The sequence below is a fragment of the Falco peregrinus genome, chromosome 3 (assembly GCF_023634155.1).
Source record: "Falco peregrinus isolate bFalPer1 chromosome 3, bFalPer1.pri, whole genome shotgun sequence".
NCBI lineage: Eukaryota > Metazoa > Chordata > Aves > Falconiformes > Falconidae > Falco > Falco peregrinus.
In genome coordinates, this window is record NC_073723.1 from 109,515,957 (window position 1) to 109,530,056 (window position 14,100).

The window sequence follows — 14,100 nt, forward strand, 5'->3', positions numbered from 1 at the left end:
CAAGTCCACCCTAGAGCACAGAGAAGGTTGTGAGGGCAGCTTGAGGAACGTCACCAAGAGTACAAACACAGAGAAAGGTGCAGGGAGCCACTCCACAGTGGAGAAGATGTGAGTCCACCTGCCTGAAGAGATGTTCTTTGTCTTTCCAGGCAGAACTGTGAGCTAAGAGGAACAGAGATGGAGCCCACACAACATTCATGTTGCTGAGATGTTGGTTGAATGACTGTTACCATCACCGAATGAGGGTTTGTTTGCACATATTGTGACCTGGAAGTTCTTGTGGATATTTAGAAATGTGCTGTCCCTGAGCTGTGCAGACAAGGATACTCCTAGTAGGGAGAATGAGTTGGACTACTACAGGGAAGCTGTTGACTTTCCAAGTGAAACACCTGTGCCAGAAAGATGTGGATGACATTGCAGGCAGCTGAACAGAAATCACTATTTGGAGTGCGGGGACTAAGGTGTATTTACCTGGGTCTGGATGGATTCATGGGGGAAATGCCCTTCTCTGTTGGAATCTGCTGAGGTCTGGTTGACTTATCTGAACCTGAGGTCCTCTAACAGTGCTGTGGAAGGCTGTGTGACAGTCAAGGTGGCCATCAATGGTTCTCTGCCCAGTATTTCAGGGACATGGTGCTCCATTTAAGTCCATGGGATCCCATCATCCAAAGAAACCATATACTATAAAAAGCTGTTCTTATTATGTACAGTGAGGCTGGTGTTTGGGGATTTTTGGTTTGTTGGTTGTTTTTTCCCCCCCCATACACGGAAGTTGCTTAGATTTTTCTTGACTGCCCAAGATGATGGCCTTTCCCAGAATGGAATTTTCTTGCCAATGGATTTATTTTAAGACTTAATTGTCTTTCAGTTCCTCCAGATGAGCATGCTTTGAGGAAACATTGCATTTGGAAAGGCCCGACCCCTGAGTTCAGAGAGGATTTGTGGAAAGGGATGAAATTATTGGGATTTTTTGCTTTGCTCTTGCTCCATGTTTTCTCCCCATCATTCCCCCAGCTGTCAAGTGAAAGACCTTGGTTTCTTGACTCTACCAACCTCAGCGAAGCGGAGACTGAAGGGACCCTGAGGCGCTATTACCGCAATGAATGGCGCGCCAAGAGCTTTTTGTCCTTCAACGTAAACAGCTCGCAGCATGGCAAACCCACTTCATTGGGTCATCGAGGTTAATAAAAACACAACAAATAATTTATCAACATGGTGGTTTGAAAGCCAATGTTGGTGACAATTACCAAATTTGCATCCCAGAGTAATTATCCTTTGCTATAAGATAAAAACATCCCCAAAATCCTCCCACCTCTTGCGCAATGGCGCCAAGAAGATGATTCCTCTTGACGCGCTGAACTTTTGAACCCGATGAAAAAATCTTTTTTTTTAGTTATACAAGAGAGTCATCGAAAGTTCATTGCCCTTTCTCACATTTGCACCACCAAAGGGACATAAGGAAAAACATCAAGTGTAATATCCGTCAATGTTAGTGAGGCATTCAGAATACATCACCGATGCATAAATAACCCAAATGAAACTCCAGTGGCAGGAGGAGGTTCTGGAAGAACGGAGATACACAACAATATTTAATTATAAATTGCATCAAAATTATTGTCTTTACTCATCAAAGGACTTCTCACAATCATTCCTTTGGTTCAGATGTGAGCCTGAAATCCTGGGTGCCCCCATCCAAAAGCTCTGGATTTTTCTTGGTTCACTGGCTACTTTTTCCTGCCAAAGCTCATAAAAATCCAGACACCAATTTACTTAACACGAGGGGTGTGAAATCCCCACTTAGGGAAGGTGAAGTTAATTGGAAAAGAAAAAAAATCATAAATCCAGGCCACTGAGCAGTTTGAATTGGCGAGCTTTTCTGTGACCTTGATTTGTTGTGTTTTTATTTTCCTGGAATGTTTTTCTCCCCCAACACAAGTTGGATGGAGGAATCTCTCCACTGGAAACCCCAAACACAGGCTTTTCCTACCCTTGAAGGAGAGCAGCGGGTGCGTACACCTTGTGTAAGGCAAATGCTGATAAAAAAAACCCTTCTGCTAGGGCTAGCAGAAGCAAGGGGGCATCCAGCTTCCACAGGTGGTCTGTCTGATGGGACCCCAAGGCTGCTGAGCAGTTGCTGCTACCAATGCGTACGCAAATAACATTCTCTGGAGCATCTTCATGTCTTTAAGCAGAAATTCAGCCAGGGATGACTCACAACATGCTCCATGAGGAAGGCCAGGCTACAGGGTCAAAAAGTTGTCTGCTGCTGGGTGACTCTCTGAAGACTCCCAGATGGAAATGCTGCAGCGATATGGCCCGCAGGGACATAGACCCCAGCCTGGCAGAGATCCCAGTTACCAGATGCAACACCAGTAGTGAGGCTGAAGAAAGCATGGGAGGATGTAGACCACTGACTAGTCTTGCACTGAGGAAGAGATGATCTTGACAGCCTCAAGTCAGAAATAGCCTGTGGAAGATGGTAAATTGAAGAAAACAGAAGCTTTCCTAGTCTGTAATACCTAGAGAGGCTTTTATATTCCCTTCTAATGTATGTCCCTTAATTAACAAGAGTAAGGCACTGCCACATGAAACTCAAAGAAAGCTAAAATTACTGCATTACCCCCTTTTTGCACCACTACTTTGACGATTCCCTACTTCTATTTAGTCACTGCATGATATTCAGACCAGTAGCTTCTACTCTTCCTGGGCAAGATACACGTTTCCTCTTTGTACATCCACCTTCCTCACTCTAACCTGTGTGGAAACACAAGTGGAGAGGATAAAGACTGTCAGAGCCTGTGAAAGCACCCATGGGTGCCAACATTCGCCTTGTTGTCAGACCCAACTCTAACTGGACAGTAGGGGAATAGAAAATACAACGTGACACGGTAGGGGAATAGAAAATACAACGTGACTGTGGAAATCTTACCTAGCAGGTATGAGTATTCCCCTCTTGGTGAGCCAACAAGCATTGCTACAGTATCTCTAAGAGGAGGCAGGGAATAGCTACCAGCAGTATTGTCTTCAGGAGCATCAATGTGTTGGTTTGAGCATGTAATCAGAAGTAATGGTGAGTCATTAAGACACTCCCTTTAGCCGGAGCATCGTGTCAGTAGCGCTGGACCAGGCAGCTATTACAATAATCTGCCATGGAAGAAGGTAAATAGCGTGTTCGTGAAATCAGCCTGCGGTACACAGCTGAAATTCAGAGAACCATTATAATGATAGATAATGAAAAAGATGGAATTATAAGAAAGAAAGAAAAGAAAGAAGAAAAAAGAAAAGAAAGAAGAAAAAAGAAAAGAAAGAAGAAAGAAAACTGAGGGTCAGTATGGAAAACTGTAAATTATTTGAGAATTATTTTGCAGATATTCAACAAGCAAGGTAACTAAAAAGAGATGCTGTATTTGAAGAGTCCGAGCCAGGGATATGTAGCATGTGACACAGGAGAGGGCAGGGACAGAGATCACTGAAGAAGTTTAATAATCGTGTACAGTATAAAAAGCAAGGGTGACAAAGATACCTTAAAGCATTACGCCTGACTGAAAGTGGCAAAGCAATCGAGCAGGACATTTGCAAGAGAGGGAAACCAGTTCTCTTCTGAGTGATACAGAACAAGACACCTTTTTTTTTGGTGTTGCAAAGTTAAAGTCGGGGAGGAAATCAAGTCAGAGCAGCACCTCCTCCAGCCACAGAGTCAGCAGGGAAGAACAGGAGAATAGGTATACAAATAATTATTTTCTATGTTCAGGTATTTTAGACATCTTTTTTATTGAAAACCAAGTGCAAATGCAAACTTTCTTTCCATGTACCGGTGTAATGAATGAAGTTTACATCTTTCCAGTGAAATAAATTAATTATTGATTAACCTTCCTTCTCTTTTCCCCTCTGATAAATATTGAAAAAAGAGATTTCAACCTGTACAAAAGGCTTTTACAGTCTCAGTTCATCCTCCCATTTTGACTCCACTAGGCTGTGCTGTCCATATGTGCTCGGTCACGGTTCAGCTCACCAGGACTCGCTGGTTGTTACGGGGGTTCTGAGCGTGTTTTTTCTGTAACGATCCATTGCAATTTCCTAACACATACCTGGATTTATGCTGTTATTTATTCTGTCCAAATTCACATGGCTTTTTTTTTTCTACTCGCGATTTTCTCCTTTGGCTTCCTACAGCAGCCGCTCATGGTTGCTGTTGGGTGTACGTGCACCCAGGGCTAATTGCCAGCGGAACGGAACAATTACATGCACACACACACAGAGCAGCGTATGCGTGGACGTGTGTATTTCTTGCTCATAACAAATTTGCAAAGAAGGAAGAGCTCAGGGAGGATGGAAATGAATCAAAAATCATCATGTGCTTGGCAAATGGGATTTTTTTGGAAGACCAAACATTTCTCCTCAGACCCTTGCATAGAGAATCATCTGCCTGAGCAGTCAGGCTGTTAGCTGGCGACACTTGCAAAACGAAACACTCCTACCTTCGGTTCAGTATAACATCTGTAAACATTTACATTTGTAAAACAAAGAGAAGAAATTACATTTGGAGAGTTTGTGGAACCAAAGAGGAAGCAAAGAAGTGTCATTTCCAGTCTCATATTCCTCAGGGACTTCGAGGGGATGTTTGTGTGCTTCGTTTTATTTAATGAAAACAACCAAACACCACAAAAATGATTTCATTGTGATTTGAGCGTACTGCCCTCTTCCCTTGGTTTGGTAAATTAACAATTGATTATTCAGCTTCTGCTGTAAGACTACTGACACTGCATTTATTTACCTCTCTGCAAATCTTCCCATTCGGAGCATCCACAGCTCCATAACTTCTCATGAATAATGTACCGATGAGCATAAATGTGACACTTTCATATATGTGGCCTGATCTGATTAATTAAGACCCACAACATCCTATGATCTATGTTCTCTCATCCTGGCAGTTTATATATATTCGATTGACCTGAAATACACTTTTAATTGATTTTTATCAACAACTCCCAAGGACTGCAGTTTGATTTTTTTTTTTTACTGTGCTTGTAGCCAGCCTGCGTCTTCACTTAAGTTGCGCTGCGTTTCGTACTTCGACGAATTTCTCCATGGAGATCACAACAAAGTACCTTATTTCTATATTAAAATGTTAAGCAAAATATGACATAAAAAATAAGACTGCAAAATGCAAACCCACACTGCTTAAAGTCTTATTAAAATAGATATGCATTATTAATGAGAGAAGGAAGTTTGAAACATCAGAAAAGAATTAATAATCCAGTACTCAGAACTGCAAAACAGCTTGGCTATGAATTAAAAAAAAAAGAAAAAGTCCAAATTCAGTGCTAATTATCAGTGAAAGTTCAGAAGGAAGAGGGTTAATATTACACTGTAATTCTTCACTTGAGCCCCTCTGAAGAAAGGTATGTATCTTCTTGTGGAGGTCTGTGGCAAAGGATGGTGGAGCCTCAGAGGCTCCAGCTGGACATTAGGAGAAGCTCCTTCCTCAGGAGGGTGGCACAGGCCACCAGGGAGGTAGGGGACATCTGCCATTTGAGCTTTCCAAGACTCATCCAGACAAAGCTATGGGTGCCCTGATCCAGCGTTGGGGACCGTTCTGGGGACCAGTGGGAGGCTGGACCAGAGACACCAGAGGTTCCTTCCACCCCCCCCACTGAGATCCCTAAATAACAGGGTGACTTGGAAGATGAGGGCAGCAAAGCTCCACCTCATTTTCTGGGTGCCTTTCCACTGAAGGTTTCTTCTGCTTATCTGTCACCCCAGGCAGCCCAAGAACTGGTGCATGGCAAGACGTGTTTTCTGGCGCAGTCTCATCATTGCCATATGCGCAGCAAGCACCGCTTCCAGGCTCCTTTTTGTATTCCCCCAGAAACACACTCAGGCAACCTTGGGCTGCCTAATAGCATCCCTGAGGCATCCTTAAAGCTATCGCAGGGCATAAAATAGGGAATTCAAGTGGGCACTAGAGCCTGCCCCTGAGCAGATGAATGCAAAAACATCGTGAAAAAGGGTGAGCTCTCAGCAGAACTGGCTCAACAACGAGCTGGGATGCTCGTTGTGTTTGGTTTGGCTGCTAAACACCCTGACAACAATTATGTACAAGACAAAGGATTTAAAAAGCCTTTAGGATAACAACCAAGGTCCTGACTTATCTCTTTTGGTGGCAGAGGTATGAAGAAAGCCGGTAAGCACAAGATAAACAAAGTGGAGCAGACCCAGAAGTAAACGGAGAAAACATGAAACTATGAGGCAAAATTGTGTCCAAACTGTGAAAAGCAAATAAAGAAATATAGATGAGGGGAGATAAATATGTAAAGGAGGAACAGTGCAGACAATGGATAAAATGCCCTAAGAAAAATGCCTCATAATGGGCTTGTACCTAATAATTGTAGGAAGATCAAACATTATGCAAGAGTCTGCAGAGCAGAAAAAGCTCAGGAAAGAAAACATGATACCTGGGATACAAACAGTGTCTGAAAATCTCAGCTTTTATAAATTTATGACACTAGCACATTCCAAAATGGCAGGGGGAAAAAAAATAAATTTAAAGCTCTGACTAGGAACAGATAAGGGGAAAACCTGGCAGAGGCACACAAACAAGCAGGAGATTGAATGGGAAGTAGACATCAATGCTCCTGCGAATGAGCGAACCTACAAAGACTTCCCTGCATTGTGCCAAGGGAGAAAGCAAACCCAGAGCCGAGCAAAGAGAAATTAAAATTTCATGCAGGCTCAAGGCAGTGTAAGATACAAACATACCAGAAAGGATATTCATCGGCCAAACAACACAGGAATCATTGCTTTCAGCAGTAAATTAAAGGACTCCTGACATGAAATCAGAGAGAAATAATCCTCACAAAACCACAGAAGTGAAACGGGTAAGCAAACAGCACATGTTCAGAGCTGACAGTATGCTGCGTCTGCTAGCAAGAGAGAAATCCCTCCCGAGAACCCAGCGCTGCAGATCCCGGTGCAGCCTCAGAGCTGGCAGCTCACCGTGTGCCAAGCTTCAGACACCACCAGCCTCCTACGCGCTTTCCTTTGCACGGAGAAGTGACCCCAAATAGGGCTGTGAAGACCTTGACCTGGCAGGAATTGCTGTTGCAGAAAGCATCAACCACGCCAGCTGCGGCATGGCTGGAGGGAGCTCCTGGGAAGCCCACCAAGGACCACGCTGTGGTCTTTTCAGGGAACCGTGTCTCAGACTATCACAAATATCACAAATAATGCTGAGGGTTCGTTGCTGGCGTTGCAGATGAAAGCAGACTCTACAGATGGGTCCCTGGCCATCGTGCTTTGTACCTGGTGGAGAAGCTGAAGTCAATCCTTCCTTCCAGGCGAGATGGGAGGGAATTCAGTGCCGTGCATCCTGTGACTCTGGCTTGAAGTCATTTAGATATGAGTAGGTGGTGCTGTCATACAGCCCCCAGAAAGGTCACTCCCAAGGGGGTGGGAGGTAAGTAGAGGGTTTTGAGCTGTGCTGCAGGTCCTGTGCATCTCTTAGGGCAAAAACGTAGGTGCTTAAACCATGACATACAGTTTTAGAGCCCACGATTTAGCCCTTTGGGGTCTGATCTCTCTCACGTGTGGATCTCAAACAGATGGCACGTGCAGGGAGAGCCGAGACACAGAGACAGATCTCCCTCTAACGTCACTCTTTAGACCTCCACAGCAGTTTCCCATCGGTGTTTTTCCACTGATGGCCACTGATTTATGCCTGACTTGCATCAGTGTGAGAGGAATCTAAACCACCAGTGTGTCTCCATGGAGTGTAGCAGAGAAGCTTCCAGGGAGACTTCTGGGCTGCTGTTTGCTTACTGACTGGCTTTCAAAGCAGCAAGCAGAGCAGTGACTTGGGGAATGGATGAGAGAGGACAGAAATGGCATTATGCTGAAGGCTACCCTTCCCGGGTCAGGAAAAGCTTATAGCCTGGGAAGATCAAGCTTTTACGTGAGACCTATCCAGCCAGGAGTCCTTTTCAATGCTCTGAAAGCAAGAAAGCAGGTTGGAAGCAGCACAGGTAGGACCAGTTTCATATCTGTAGGGCAGCATCATTCCTCTCCCCACTGTTCCCCTACGGCACCAGATATTTCGCCTGTTGCTATATGAAAGATACATTGCTCATTTATTACCAGTTTGGACTACCAGTGCTCCACCCCCCAGTACATTCTGCAAAATGGTGCCTCTATCAAGTTTGTCAAGTGGTTATGGGCTCAGGAGCTTCCCTTAAGTGTTTACAGATGCTGAGCAGAAGGAAGGACCCAAGTGACCGCGGCCTTGCAGCATTGGTCGTTACAAAGGTACTTTGGGAGAGTGGGTGATGCAGAAAGTAGGGCTGGGAGGAGAAATGGGGTGCTAAGAGGGCTCATGGTACAATCCTTGATCATGGGAGAGCCACTAGGAGACTGTCTGACCCAGATGAACGTACCAGCCTGGCAGCAATATTGCTGGCCACGTGGCTTACTGGGGAAGAATTTCAGGTGTGCCCAGAGAAGTTCTTGGGAGATGATGCTGGCCCCATCACTTGTTCAATATTGATTAGGTCTTGCCCCAGGTGGAGACAAACACTCTTCCCTAGTAAACTGAAGTGGCCACAGAGGGTGGGAGGTGAGCCTTCCAGGCTGCTCATGCCTTTGCTGCCTTGCCAAGACTCTCCTCTGTGCTTGTTCTGCACGTGGGCTCGGGGTCGGTGTCTGGGTGGGCGAGCATCGGCTGCACCCCCTTCCATATGGCTCGGGAGTACTCGGTCTCTCTCAGGGATCCCATTCTTTACAGTCTTCCTTCCCCTGCGGCTTGTGCCCCTGGCTGCTCCCCAGTGCTGGGTTCTCACTGCATTTTGCTCTACCCAAGCAGCTTTTAGGGGCCTTCCAGCACCCCACGAAAAAGGGTCAAACTTAGACCCTGTTTGGCTACTGCCAGATTTGTGGTGCCAGAAGGAAGGATGCTGATTAACAGCCAAAGAAAAGATTTTTTATTAAAAGAAATGCACTTTCTAGGTGCATTGGTTTCACTTTGATGCTTGCCATCAGTATTTCTCTTTGACATTTCAGAACTGGGGTGCGTAGGTCACGTGCAAAGATTGGAGTTGGCAGGTTCAGGTCTCCACCCAAAGATTCAGGTGCACCTCCAGCTCCTGCTTCGTAAATGGAGCTGTACAGAAGCATCTGACAACTACAGAAACATTTATCTTAGCTACAAACACACAAACCTCAGCTTCTCCTGACAAATGCATTTGGGAAGGAAGCAGGAGGGTGACAGAACCAGACAACCTAGATCTCTGATTATGAACTAAATTATTGATGCTCTTATTAGGAGTCAAAGTCTTTATTGTGGCTGAATGCTAGATTATCACAGCTAATGGTCTGTACAGTCTATTTGCTATATTACTTATATCAATCACCTAAACTACACCTAGTTCTCTCAATGTGCATTACTTTCAGGGTTGAAAGATTACTGCACAGAAGAATTGGTGGACAGCAAGTAAAATAAAAGCATTGAGTTCATTTCCATAGAACTTGATCCTTTCACTGATTTACAATGATCATTTACATATGTGATTTTCTCTTTTTTTTTTTTTTTTTTTTTTTTGTATGCAGAGCTGTCAAGGGAGCAAGATGCTCATGAAAACTGCTGGTTTACTTTCCACATGGGGTTCAAGCTGGGAGGTAGTTGCTCAGACACTGAATTGCCTTGAGTTTCCTCCTCCTGTTTACAATTGTCTGTCAATGCATTGGGCAGCTGAAATGTCACAGGACCAAGATTTCCCCTCTTGCTCTGTGAATAAGGAAGGCCAAGCAAAATCATCGCTGAAGTCAAAAGTTCAAATACTCAAACCCGTGCACATATGAATCTGTAGCATCTTTTTAACTAAAGAACAAGTTAATGACAAACAAAATGTTCTTCTGGATAATTTACAAGTGGAGCAAATGGCTACATTTGTCAATTAATTATTCAGGCTAAATGGTTTAAGCAGGGTAACAGTGGTATCTGTTTATCTTGAAGTCATTTCCCAGGCACTAAACAAGTTCTGGGCCTGTTTTCCTCTCTCTAAGAGATCGATATCCCTCATGTTTGTCTACCATAACATTTACACCCCAGCAGAATTATGGGGAAGGGCAAAGTCGAACAGAACACCCAGAAAAGAAAGCCACAAGCAAATGCTTCAAACTTTACAATTCACATTTATTTTGAAAAAATGTTTTGTTAAAAATACTCCTACAAAGGCATTGGAGCAGCGGGTTTCTGTTTCCTTTATAAATACATCTGATTTATTTCTTTCTTTATTTTTCTCAGTAACATCGAAAGATATCTGACAAAGCCAGGGGAAGCCCTGGTCTGAATGGAAGACACATCCCTGTGTAACAAGGACCTGCACACTTATCTCCCCATTCACAATTAAAAAAATACAAATACTGTCATGAAAAGTGTTACATTGTCCACAGGGCCACGGCCAACATACAGGACGACGAAGAGTAGGAAACCAGAGTTAGGGACACCCCTGGAGCCCAGCTGATGTCTCCTTGGACCGATGTGAGGGGGATGACGGGATGGTGCATTGACTACAGACACTTGTCTTTGGGCAGTCGAAGGATACACGTCATTCCCCTCCCCCCTCCACCGCCAGCTCCTTCCAACGCCGTGACAAGGAGGTCAGAGCCCAGCAAAATCTGCTCTCTGCAAACCTTCCCTACAACACAGGCAGCTCCTCCAGGACCTTCCAGCCAAGGCTGATGGCTTCACACCTTGGAGGAGCCACATCAGCAAACCACAGTAACCCAGCACCATGACAGGCAAGAGGATTTGTGGCCACGGTGCCCAACCACACTCTTCCATGCCACCTTTCTGCCACCTCACCTTTCAGACCTCAGCATAAGGTTTCCCTCCCTTCAGGACCTTCTTGCTTTCTCCCTTGTGCTGCTGACCTGGCTTTAGCCTCTGAGCTAGGAAAAGATCTTCGCTGCAGGGACTCTTAAAAAATGGAGACGTGGACGGCTATGTTGGCTCTGCAGTTTCTCAGAAGCTCACTGAGACATGGCACCTGGGGCTGCAGAGGGAAGTGTATCTCTGCTCCAGCTGACCGGAGGTCTTTGAGCTCCTAGTTGTAACTCACTTGCGTGCTGCACCCCACCACCTCTCAGCCCAGAGCTCGGCTAAGCGAGGGGGGATCACAGCTCTTCGAAACACCTGGCTCATTTCTCCAGCAGGAACTGCTGCTGCTTGGCTCTGGCTTCAACCACTTGAACGCTCCCACAAAACTTAAAATTTGGCCTCACAGCCCATCCAAAACCGAGGGCATGGCAGGGAGCGACACCAGGCTGGTAAAGCCTTTCCGAAGCAGACCTGGGAACAGAATTTACGTCCCCAGGTGGACAGGCGCGCTCATTTAGCTGTGGGTAAGAGGCAGGGTTGGACCCTTTTCCCTGAACTATTCCATGAGAAAATTGCCCAAGGATCCTGACACACCTGCCCTGCTTTTGTACAACCTTCTACTTCTTTATCCAGGAAGATCTGGGATGGGAAGTGGCTGATGCTTCCTCCAGGGAGGAAAAAAGGAGGAAGACAGGTAGGCAGAGGGGGGATATTTTTTTCATGGGAAGAAAAGTAGCTAACAGCTTCCCTGCAGAGATGTGCTGGGCCAGCTCCAATGATGGGAATCCCTGGCAATGGCTCAAACCTGAACAAACCATCCAGCCCTTCAATACTGGCAAAGGGACAGAGGGCAAAGGAACAATGCAGAGAACAAACAGCTGATGACGGAGGGCAAGCAATAAAAAATAAAAAGGTGCAAGGATGACAGGCTGAAAAGCGGATGGAGAAGTCACTGGAGGAGGGCATCCGACAGAATGCCCACTGATGCAGGGGTCTACGCTTGGATCCACGAGTGAAGGAACAGATGCAACCCCCCAGTCCCTGATTTCTCCCCCTCCAGCTCCAGCAGGATGGCAAGGGGTAAGCTACGGTGTGTGGTCTTGCTTCAGGAGGGCCATTACGAAGAGGGAGGAAGTGAAGCCAGCACCTCAGCAGGAGAATCTGGATGATCTAGGACAAGGACCACAGCCTGGCACATTGGAGATGTGTGTGGCAGGGCTTGCTCTCCTTGCAGAAGGTGTGCATGTCACGGCACCCACAAACTGCAGCTGTCTGAGAGCCCAAGATCACGCCTGGTCTTTCCAACTCCACTCTCCAGGGAGTCTTTCCTTCCACCCCTGCTCAAGCCAGCTTTTTCACTGTGCAGATCTTCTGTTTGATGGGACAGGGGTGACCAGACTTGTCTGTCCACTCTGCACACAGCTGACCCTGGGCAGGGTGAACTGGGGGGGGTCTCACTTCTTTCCACTGTTCAACAGCTTGAAGGAAAACTCTGGAGCTTAAAGGCAAGATGGGCAGTGCTTCTACTGGCCTGAGGGACCCAACCACAACCTGACTGCATGACCCTGAGGAAGTTCTTACTCCAGAAGCACCGCAGCACCTTGGGAACTCCTCCAATTTGAACTCAGCTGTTTAAACAGGAATTGTACCCTGACTTCTTTGTGGCTCCCAGTCTTTATTTCTCTGTACCTCAGTCCTGTGGAAAGCCTTGGCTTGTCTCCAGGACATGTGCTTTGCAGACTGCTAGGGGCTCGGGTATGGTGGGAACAGGTACAATGGTCACTAGAGGCTGGGCTGGCCAGCATGAAACCCATAGCCCTGCCACTTCAGTTCCCTCACATGAGGGTTGGGCTGTCCTACAGGAAAACTGGGTTCTCCTATGACCCCTGTGCTCCTGGGACCATAACCACAGGAGCTGGGATTTTCTGGGGGAAAAAAGAACCATCTGAGAGCTTATAAAATCATCAGCTAGGAATACACCGGTCCTCTCCCTTCCAGCCCCTACTGGAGATCAGAGCCCAGAGGGGGCCAAGCAAGAAGCACGAGCACACCAAAGGTTGTGCTCTTCATGGATCTCCTGTGGCTTACAAGGGTCTGCAGGGGGCCAGGACTGCTCCAGACAGGCCCTTCCCCCATGTTCCTGGGCTGCTCTGCAGAGGGAAGTGAATCACTGCCCGTCTCAAACAGCTTTTCACTTCTGCCAGCTGGGTAGCCTCAGCAAAAGAGGGCTTTCTTTGTCTGGATCTAAGCTGTCCTCAGGAGGTAAAAAACAAAGCCAGCTTCAGAGCTGGGCCAGCACTCACAGCTGGACCTTGCACTCAGTACCTGTCTGTACCTTGTCCTGGAGCCCCCATCACTCAATGCTCGCCCTGGGGTGCCTCTGGGATGTCACTGCATGCACCCAGCCCAGCCCTGACTCACTCCATCGCACTGAGACCTCTTGGCCCATCTTGGAAGCCTGTCCCAAGCTCCTTTCTTGCATTTTCACCCTTGAGGCAGCTCTCATGGGTCCATTTGGACTAACGATCAGATATCCAAGCAAAACCAGCAGCAACTGCTCACACAGGCTGAGCCAAGCCCCAACGCAGAGGGGCCACGGTCTCGCTGTCCGAGACCAAAGCATGGCAGAGCAAGGGAAGAAGGAAAGGGACCTCTCCTCACCCCAGCAGCCCCTTCTGTGCACAGGGTTCCTCTGGCACCACACAGAAATCCTTCACCAGGAAGAGTGAAGAATGGAAAATCAATGATGCTCGATAAAGACTGCTTGGGCTTGTAAGAGATTTAAAATGTGTCAGTCCCAAGAATACATCGGTGTGAAAGAAGCGCTGTAGGAATGCTGTTATACACCCCATACCCTCAGGCATCCCTGACCCAGAAAAACTGGAAGAGGTATTTTTCTGTTGAGGAGATTATTCTTTCTCAAATTTGTCCAGTCATCTTTTGAATCCATCTAATGCTTGGCATTAACATGCACCAGCATGATATCACCCTTCAAGCGCTGTGTTTCGTGCCAAAGGATATTCTGCTTCACCTGCCTTAGGACTTTTATTGTGAGAAATAGCAGCGGCTGCTTTTTCACCTTACTCACATCTTCCCTGATCTAACAGCGTGAAATCTTTTACCATCATAGCTTACCTCTGCCAGACCAAGAATCAAAAGCTGTTTATCTTATCTACTTCCCAAAGACTTCTGTCTGTTTCTGAGGCCTGTTTCTGTATTTTCCTTAGTTT